Source organism: Dasypus novemcinctus, chromosome 25 (genome assembly GCF_030445035.2).
Source record: "Dasypus novemcinctus isolate mDasNov1 chromosome 25, mDasNov1.1.hap2, whole genome shotgun sequence".
NCBI classification, from domain to species: domain Eukaryota; kingdom Metazoa; phylum Chordata; class Mammalia; order Cingulata; family Dasypodidae; genus Dasypus; species Dasypus novemcinctus.
The window spans coordinates 58,304,145-58,313,652 of record NC_080697.1 but is presented as its reverse complement, the minus strand read 5'-3'; the positions used below and the strand labels follow the sequence as shown (position 1 = coordinate 58,313,652).

General features: G+C 41.8%; 1 long non-coding RNA gene across 1 annotated transcript; it reads right to left on the bottom strand.

Moving 5' to 3' along the window:
• Positions 1-5,966: 5,966 nt before the first annotated feature.
• LOC111762608 (uncharacterized) lies at positions 5,967-9,099 on the bottom strand. The gene is made up of 3 exons (XR_002795688.2): positions 8,972-9,099; positions 6,589-6,921; positions 5,967-6,509 (listed from the first exon to the last, which is right to left on the bottom strand). It is a non-coding gene; the product is annotated as an uncharacterized lncRNA (long non-coding RNA).
• Between the last annotated feature and the right edge of the window lie 409 nt (positions 9,100-9,508).

The following is a 9,508-nucleotide window of genomic DNA, read 5'->3' as shown; positions in this document are numbered from 1 at the left end:
CAATAGAGGCAGCCTTTTCCTAAGGGCAGACTGTTGGTTGGGTGGTTGGTTATATATAAGCTGACGAAACACATAATATTGTCGGACAGTAGCAATTATAACAGGTAGCACTGATTGAGAAAAAATGGCACATTTCAGGTGCTTTTGCCTCAATTAGCCCAGAGAAGGTTGCCATTTCTTTTGGAAAAGAAGCCCAAGGATGACAGCAGTAAGTGTTCAGGAAGGACAGAATGACCAATTAGGCCCAATATAGCTGAGAAGTTGAGAAACATGAATGTCGAGGACTGATGTTAGAATTAAGCAGTATGGAGGGTGTTGATATGAGCAGAGCTCTCTCGGGGCTTGGAGCAGACTGAATCCTGAAAGCAGTAGGTAGAGGAGAGAAGGAGCAGTGAGGTAGTGGGTGAAGACAGGACAACTTGTTTTTTCTTTGTTTTGAAATTTGTGCTGTTATTGTGGTTGCATGTAAGAGAGGTAGTTGCATGTAAGAAACCATTTACTAGAGCATATTTTGATGCTAGTGAGAGGAAGCACGTGGAGAGGAAATTGATGGTGATGAAAGAGAGAGAATTACTGCAGGAAGAAACTCCTGGGCATTTGAGAGTGGGAGAAATCCACAGCATAAATGGAAAAGGCCACATCGTGGCCTTTCAGCAGCTTCAAGCCACTTTTGTGTACAAGTATACAGTGAACAATTTCCTTGGGTTAAGGGTCATTGATTGTGTGTTCACAAATGAAACTTTCACATATCACTATGCGACTACATGCCATGCATGTTCTCTCAGATTTTGTAATATTTATGGGTTCTGTACCTACATGCTCCTATTTTTAAAATCCAAACTGGAGGGTTATTTATCGTTTTACTTGTGATGTTATTTGGAACTGTAGTATTCATTAATATTTTCATCCTTACTTTAACACTTCATGTAATACTTATGTGTTTATATTCCAGTTTCTGGACACTGACGATATATCACAAAGGATATGTAACCAAGAAACAAACTAATTCAACAAATATATTCAATATCATCAAGGTGATTTGACAATACGTTAGAAATAATGTGAACCACACAGTGCTTCAATGTATGTGCAGACTTTCTGATTGCAGTGCTAGTGAAGAAAGTAGCCAGGATTCTATGGTGATCTAATTGGTCTGATATTAAAATATAATTGATCAAAGTTATTTCAACACACTTTCCTCTGAACCTGACAAAATCCTAAGCCCACTTGATCTCCTCACTCTGGACCCCCACATGCTGAGAAACCCTGGTGTTGTCTGAGGGTATGTATTTTGGAGACAGAGGGTCCTGGCAGGAAGCCCTGGGTTTGGCAATCCTTAGCTGTCAGTTTCCTTATTGTAGATGATCCAGGACCATAGCTCCAAAGAAACATATTGGTAGGAAATAAAGATCTACTGTTCAGGATTGGACACATGGTAATTTAGACCCAGGAGCACATGCCCTGATGAGAGGCCTTTGACCTTTTCCAGGTTTCTGAGATGGGCATGTCGTTCCAAGCATCACATTGTCCAACATGCACAAGCACGTATTTTACTTGGGCTTGTCTGCATTTCTATCATAGATGAAAGTCTTCTCCAAATCACCTACCAGCAGACTTGTCTGCTCCAGTTGCCTAGAAGAGGATCACAGACACATGCCCTCATTGTGTAGAAGGCCAGGAAAGCAGGGGTATGGCCCTCTGCTCATCTATGTAAGGGAGCATCTATTGGCCAGCAAACAAGTGTCTCCACAATCACTTTGGTGAGAGCAGTTTTGAGGGAGAGCTTAAGGTAGAAGCCACATTGAATAGGGTCAGGGGGACAATGGGATTTAAAATGAAATAGTGGGTATGGGCAAGTCTTCAAGAAGTTTCCTTTATCTATGAAGAGAAGGATAGACAGGGTGATAGCTGCAGGTGGTGAGAGGTCAAAGAAAACATATATCAAAAAAAAGATTTATGCATTTAAAAATAGTTATGAGAAGGAGATATAGGGTTTGAAAATATAGGAGATAAAGGATAATCAGTTGATTCCAGAGGTTCTTGGATCTGTGGTAAGGGATGAGGCCCAAAGCCCAGATAGGGGAGGGTGGTATCAGTCTTGGAGAAGAGGAATATTACTTTCCAGGAAGGAACAAGGTGGCAAACAGGGATACATTTTGCTGGTTTTGCAGCCTGAATTCTGTGAAATTCCCTTCTGATGACTTTTCTTTGTGCCTCAGGTGGCAAGATCATCAATTGAAAGTGAGATGGAAGGTGAAGAAGTAGAACACTGGGAGTAGATGTAGCTCAAGTGGTTGAGCACCTGCTTCCCATGTATAAAGTCCTGGGTTGAATCCCTAGTTCCTCCTAAAAAAAAAAAATGTGCGAGAAGAATGGAGAAGTTTTGACATGGTTTGGAGGAGGTTTGGGTAGATCATGAGACCACTGGCTGTGGAGGCAGATGGAAATAAGGATGAAAGCCCAGCTATTACCCCATCTCCATCTCCTCATCTCCCAAATCCAGATAACCATTCTTTCTACCACATGGAGTGGCATGATAAGTAGCTATAAGACAGTGCCATGCCTTACACGATGTAGGTGATTAATGGATATTCACCATTAATGTATATTAATGGATATTGAAGAAAATAAAGCAAAACCACTATCGCATTGTATTTGCATGAGGATAAAAGACACATGTAGAATTTTAGAAACAATTGAATGCGGCCAAATGTGGTATAGAATGGAGGAACTGGGACATGATTGTAGCCTCTCTGAAGAATGGGGGGAAAGGTCACTTAGGGACACTGGGACACTTAGAATACTGGAATGTAAAGTCAGGGAACCAGGCTCCTGGCATGGAAGGGGGCTCTGATCAAGGGGCTTCCATTGGGAGCAGAAGGACCAGGCTGGAGTCCATTGTAGATTCTTCAACATCTTGGATTTACTACAGTGCACAGTGAAGAAAACCCACCACTATTAGCACTGTTGAATGCTGAATCAATATTTTGGAAGACCAAAAGTATTTACTTTGGGAATTTCATATTGATACAAATTTGATAGTTAAATTCTCTTAAGGGACTTATATTAGGTAATAAATTAAGTATGCCTAAAAAGTTAAATGGCAGATAAACATACTCAAGAATAATAACAAACTTATTAATACCATTATATCAAAACTGAGCAAAAGTGAACTTAACTTTTTTCTCATTTGTCCTGGTTTTAATCCTTTCTAGGTTTTGTAATCTTACCAGACCCAAGAGGAGGTGAGATGAGGTTGCCATATTTGATGTCAAAAAGCTGACTCTTGGACTTGGTTGTGTCTCTCAGATGATTCAAACCCCAAGGATAGATTATTATTTTCAATTAAAAAAATTATTCTCATGTCATGGCACTCTTTAAATTACTGCCTTTTATTTAAATTTTAATATTGAAAATGTACCTTTCCCACAAATAAGATGTTCTTTAAGTTTCCTTGGCAGTCAGTTTACAGATAATTGTCCCATCATTATGATATGCTTATTTCATTAGTATTATAAATACATACATAATTCTTGCTAGAATTTTATTAAAATCAGTATGGGTTATTATAACTAATAGAATTAATATCTTCTAAAGGGTTGAGTGTTGAGACTAGATCCTATATAGGACAAAGACTCACTCATTTGCCTTTTTGAGCCCAGTGGGTACCCTCTGTTTCACTAGTTATTGTTATCACCACAATGACAGCTTCTATGCTCTCCTCTCTGCTTATTAAGTGAAACCATTAGGCTGGTCAATCTTTCCTACTTAGAACTCTTCTCATTTTTCCTTTGCCTGTGATTCACTTAAACTTTAGTTTACTCTATACCATTTATACAAGCTGAAAAAATTACATATATCAGACATATTTGCTTAGAATAAGAAAAATATCCATATGAATCAATGGCTTCCCACTAATTAAAAAATTCATGAAAACAAGCAGTCTATTGTATCATCTTTCCTTTGAATCAACCACCTTTTCACAAATTTTATAGTGACGTACCTCTTCTGAATAGTGTTATGAACATGGGGAAGACTTTTGATTCAAACTGACCAGTGAACCCATTATTTTCTTTTTTATTTCTTTTCCATTATTTTCTTTTTACTCTTTTTTAATTGATATCTAATGCACAAATTATGGATCATTGGGAAGCAAAGGCAGGTTCCTCTTAACATAAAGCATTCAGGACAGAATTCACAATAAAATTGGACAGCACAAATAAGTCATATGCCAACTCACACAAAAAAATAAGCAAAAGCCAAACACGGAGGTCAATGCTTTAACTTTATTTTGGATAGAGGAAGTAAGAAAATGCATAAAGAATACAGAGTAAAATCACTCTTTTCAACATCTTCAGATTGGATTTTGCACTTTTTTGCATCTCAGCTGTCATGGCTCAGTGACAGCAAAACCTGTGACAGAAGCCATTGAGAGTACAGGTTCCCACCTGACTCTTGCCAGTCCTGCAGATACCACAACTGCGAGAGCAGATGGCTCTCTGCTGAGGGCCTGGGAAAAGAAGGGGCATGTCAGGAACAGTGGGAAAGGAGGGAAGGAGCAGAGGCAGAGCCAGAGCAGGGGAGATGCTCTAAGAAGTGACGTGTCTGCCACTGAACAACCAATATACATCAATCTTAAAAGGATGGAGAATATTCACATTTGTCATAAAGCAGAAGTAATCTTACTCTGAATTGCTCATGAAGGGTCTCATTCTTTGACCATTCTATTCTATCATTTACAGGCTTATCATACCCCCTGCAATACAGCTCCCAAATTCACGATTACTCACCTCTCATTCTAACTCATCCACACACATCAGATTTTGACAGCTGCCTGTAGGTTCAGGAGCAACTCAAAGAGACTGGTCTAGCCTCTGATCCTGAAGCTGCTGAGTCTCCCACTCACATCTCCTGGAATCCAATCCTCTGGTGTTCCAAGAACCCTAGAAGAGTCTCTAGCTTGAAGGCCCTCCTTTCCTAATGCTGTCGTGGCTTCATGGTGACACCACTGGGCTCTCACCAGAAGCCTCTCAAGAGGCCATTTCATCCCTTCCTAAGGAGATGGCCATATCTTGGTCCTGGGCCTCAGGGTTGTCCTGGGCCTCAGGGCTCCTGGGCTGGGAACTCCTTGGTGCTTTCTCCGAGGGGCTCAGCATGGGTCAGGAAGTCCAACAGGAGAACAGCAGAGAGGACAGCGAGGGTCCTTATGGCTGAAAATCATCTGGGGGTCAGCCCTGGACAGGAGAGCAGGAGGCTGAGTGTGGTGGAGAGGGAGGAGGTTCAGACCTGCATTTATAGTTGTTTCAGTACCTAAATGTGTCAATACCTAAATGCGTCAATACCTGTGGGTGGGGTGGCCAGCGCAAGGTCGTCCTGTCACCTGAGTTACTTTGATGTTCCTCTGATCTGGCTTCTCCCTCCACTTATAATATGCATCTATTTGCCTGGTGTTCATGTTTCTTTTTCAGAGGTGATGATGCTTGTTAGGAACTTGATAAGCCTCCCTGTACTTGTCTGTTTGAATATTTATGAGTAAAATTATTTGAAGGTGGATGCTGTAAAATGGTCTGGAAAAAGAGTTATTGGCTACAAAGGGGCAATGCTCAAAGTGGCATTGGACATTTCCCTTGCAGCACTGGTGACCAGGTGGCATTTTTACATTTCTGAGGAAAAACAACTTGAATGGAGAATTCTATTTTGAGACAATATATGATTCATATTTATGGGAGCAAATGGTCTTTTTTTTTTTTTTGGATGTTCACTACACAAGAAATGTACAGCACATGGATAGTTTTGAAAAGGAAATGGCTGAGGATATATTGCAATAAAATAAAGAAGGATCCAAGTAAGAAGAAAACATATGAATAGAAACACAAGAGTTGAAAACAGAGTTGAAAAAAGACTCATTAAAACTATATTTGGTTTAGATTGTTTTTCCTTTAATGGTTGATAATAAGGTTGAACAATTTAATACTGTTGTTATAAAAACATTAAACAATGTAGAGTGAAATGAAGCAATACATGAATTGGCATTTGGAATTAAAATTCACCAAAAATTCAACAAAGCATGGGAATTTATCAAGAAAGAAGAGAAAGTGTGGATTATGAATATTGGTGAACTCAATATAAAGATACTCAATTTAATATCTGTCAAAAGTTGTAATGTTTATCAATTGAATTAGTATAACTAGGATATATAATAAACAAACAGATGCAGTGGAAGATAGAAAAGATAAGAATGAAGGAAAAAGGAAATAAATTCATTCTCCTTAACTAAGAAAGAAAAAGTCAGGAATTATAATAAAAAATGCAAACAAAATGCCAGGAGGGCCTTTCAACCCACCACCTGCCTGTGCGATTCCCATTCTCCTCACTTGATTGTAAGTGCCATGAGGGCAGGGACCTGGTCTGCTGAGATCTTTGTGCTTGTCTGTGTGAGTCTGGGAAGGTATACTGCTCTGCCCCTCAGGTTTCTTTTTATTCTTATCTTTATCTTCATTTTGTGGTTACTAGGATAAAATAATAAAAAATGTGTGAAGTGTTTATAGAAGTACCTGAAAACTCAAAACATATTCTTCTTGTACTTACAGTTTTTGTCATCATCAGCATCACCTGCTGAAATGTAAACACTAAGGGAGTGGTTGGCACCAAGGAAGAGGTACAGACATGCCTGGAATATGCATTTGAACTGGCAAATAGACAGCAACAATTGTTGTCCAGTGCCCATAATTGCAGCTCTTGTTGTCCAGTTGTGTGGTCCTCGCTCTACCGTGTTGGCTGTGGACATCTACTTGGTACTGTCTCAGTCCACCATGCCTTCCCCTTCCTTTTATGCCATTCCTGATCTCTGTGTACACAGCTCCTATTGCTTCCCAAACTGCATTTCTGCCATTTCCTGAGTCTTCACAAGATGAGTTGAGCCTGGGTGGGAGAAGATAGCACATAAAAGGAGTTTATTCCAGTTATGACCATACTCCATGCCTTCCGCCATGTGTGTCTTCATCACCCAGATTCTTCTTTTATAGGTGAAATTTTACCTCAGCCTTTCTTCCTCCTTCCCTGGTCCCCAATCTAATGTGGTGAGTCTAAAATCTGGAAAGAAAAATGGAGGCTGAAAAATTGTAACACCCAGGTCTTTAAAAGGTAGAATCCAGCATTCCCCAGAAACCAGAAGGTGTCTGTGAACCTGTGCGTTTGGAATCAGGTCACTCTCAGCTCACCTTTCAGCCTTAAACACAGCCCTGCATCGGAACCTCCCTCTCCTCAGCTTCTTTCTGGGAGAAGTATTTCTAGGGCTCTCTAGTGACATTTTGGAAAAGTGTTTAGTGTTTCATTGTGCTTATGAGTAATAATTAAGAATAAAATACCTTTCTTTTTCAGCAGAGCATCCATGGCCTACCACCCTCTATGTCAAACCACCCTCTATGTCAAAAGAAAGCCTGAGACTCACACTTCTCTCCTGCACTTTGACCTACTCTTGCCTCTCCTAATCCAGGGACAGGGCAGAAGCAGCACAGCCACCCGCATCTGGAAACCTACTTATAGATGCCATGAATTCCCATGACCTGTGATTTAGGAATTTAAGATGAAAATGAATGTGGCTGTGCTGAGAAGCACAGTGAAAAGAAATCATCTGAAAGGACATATTAGACATCTACAGAAGGTGCTTTGAAGAAGTTAGTATTCCAGGTAAGTCTGGGAAACAATGGATTCTCAGCTGTGTCCCTTGCAGTGCTAATGGTCAAGCTCATGAGGAAGGAGAGTTTATGGGCCTTTAGCAAACATGAACAGCAGGTGTGTACATGGAGCTGCTATTCTTAGACCACAGGAGCACTGGAGGTTTGAGCCCTCCAACCCCACATGCTCCTTCACCTCAGCAATGTGCACATCAAACGTCCTTGGGCAGATTCTTCTCAGGAGTTTATTTCTCTCTGATCCTGCTCTGCTCTGACCTGTATAAAGGTAGAGCTGGTATCTGCTCAGCATCCTGCTGTCCCATCCAGGATGCTGAGGTCCAGGTGGCCCACTGCCACAAGGACCCTCACTCTCTCCACTGCCATTCTCCCATTTGCCCTGTAGGCTTAAAATCTGCTTAAATCTGCTATTAAAACCTGATGTGGGTGGTGGACTTTCCCGGTGGTTAGGGCATCCGTCTACCACATGGGAGGTACACAGTTCAAACCCCAGGCCTCTTGACCCATGTGGGGCTGGCCCACATACAGTGCTGATGCACACAAGGAGTGCTGTGCCACACAGAGGTGTCCCCCACATAGGGGAGCCCACACGCAAGGAGTGTATCCTGTAAGGAGAGCTGCCCAGTGCAAAAGAAAGTTCAGCCCAGGAATGGTGCCGTACACACGGAGAGCTGACACAGCAAGATGATGCAACAAAAAGAAACACAGATTCCCATGCTGCTGACAACAACAGAAGTGGACAAAGAATATGCAGCAAATAGACACCAAGAACAGACAACCGGGGGGGGGGGGAGTGGCGGGGGGAGAGAAAGAAAGAAATCTTTAAAAAAAAAAACCCTGATTTGAGAAGATTAAGAGTACAACTTGGAAAAATTACAAAGGCTTTTATCAGGCCTGGGCAGATCTCGTGGGCCCTAAGGAATTCCCAGGAACTCCTCAGCTCCAGGCTCAGGCAGTTATGCTGCTCCAAGCCATCTGCATCAAATTCCTCATGCAGTACCCGGAGGTTCTGCAAAACACAGTCATGTCTCTTAATTCACTTAATCATTCAGAGCACCGAATGTGCAGAGTTCGAGGCAAAATTTGAGAGCTGATGCAACTGGCTTGAGGCCTCCCAGGAAGTTCAAGGCTGGACACTGAGCTGTGGCCATGCCTAGAGGTGCCTGTCCAAGGAGGCTCTCAAAGGCTATTTCATGAGCAAGATCTGTACTCTGAAAAAGTCCCAAAGTAACTGATGGATTTCCACAAGGCACAGCTGTAGTTTTGTCCCTTCATACCTGGTTATTTCCTGGAACTGTCTGCTTTGTCTTCTCCATGAGGGTTAGAGAGCAAAGGGAAGTGTATGAGTCCCCGAAGTAATGTGCGGTTCTCAAGCTTCTTGCTAAGGAGGATCAGTGTGAGCAGAGAGGTGAGGGTGTGGTCAACCATGTCTGTACCTGCAAGTAAGGAGAAAGGAGCTGGTGTCCTGATAAGAAAGAACTCAAAAAACCCTCCTCAAAGAACTTCAAGCCTGAAGGCCCCTGCTCTGAGAACAGTGACCTAGTTACCTGCTTTAAATAAAGCTTGTGGTGCCAGCTCAGGACCTTGGATTTGCACTCAGCTAGCCCTGGCCCAACTTGTCCCCTCTAAATTTGTCTTTGTCTCTCTGTCTTTCTTAAGTTCCTGTCACCTCCCCTTAGGTTCTCTGTTCACCCACACAGGTCACAGCATCCGTGTCCTCTCCTAAGCTAGTTTGGGATGGTACTTCCAGGAGTTAATGATGAGCCTCTGAACTACCAAAATTGCCCTGGTTGTCATTGAAAATATGTACAAGA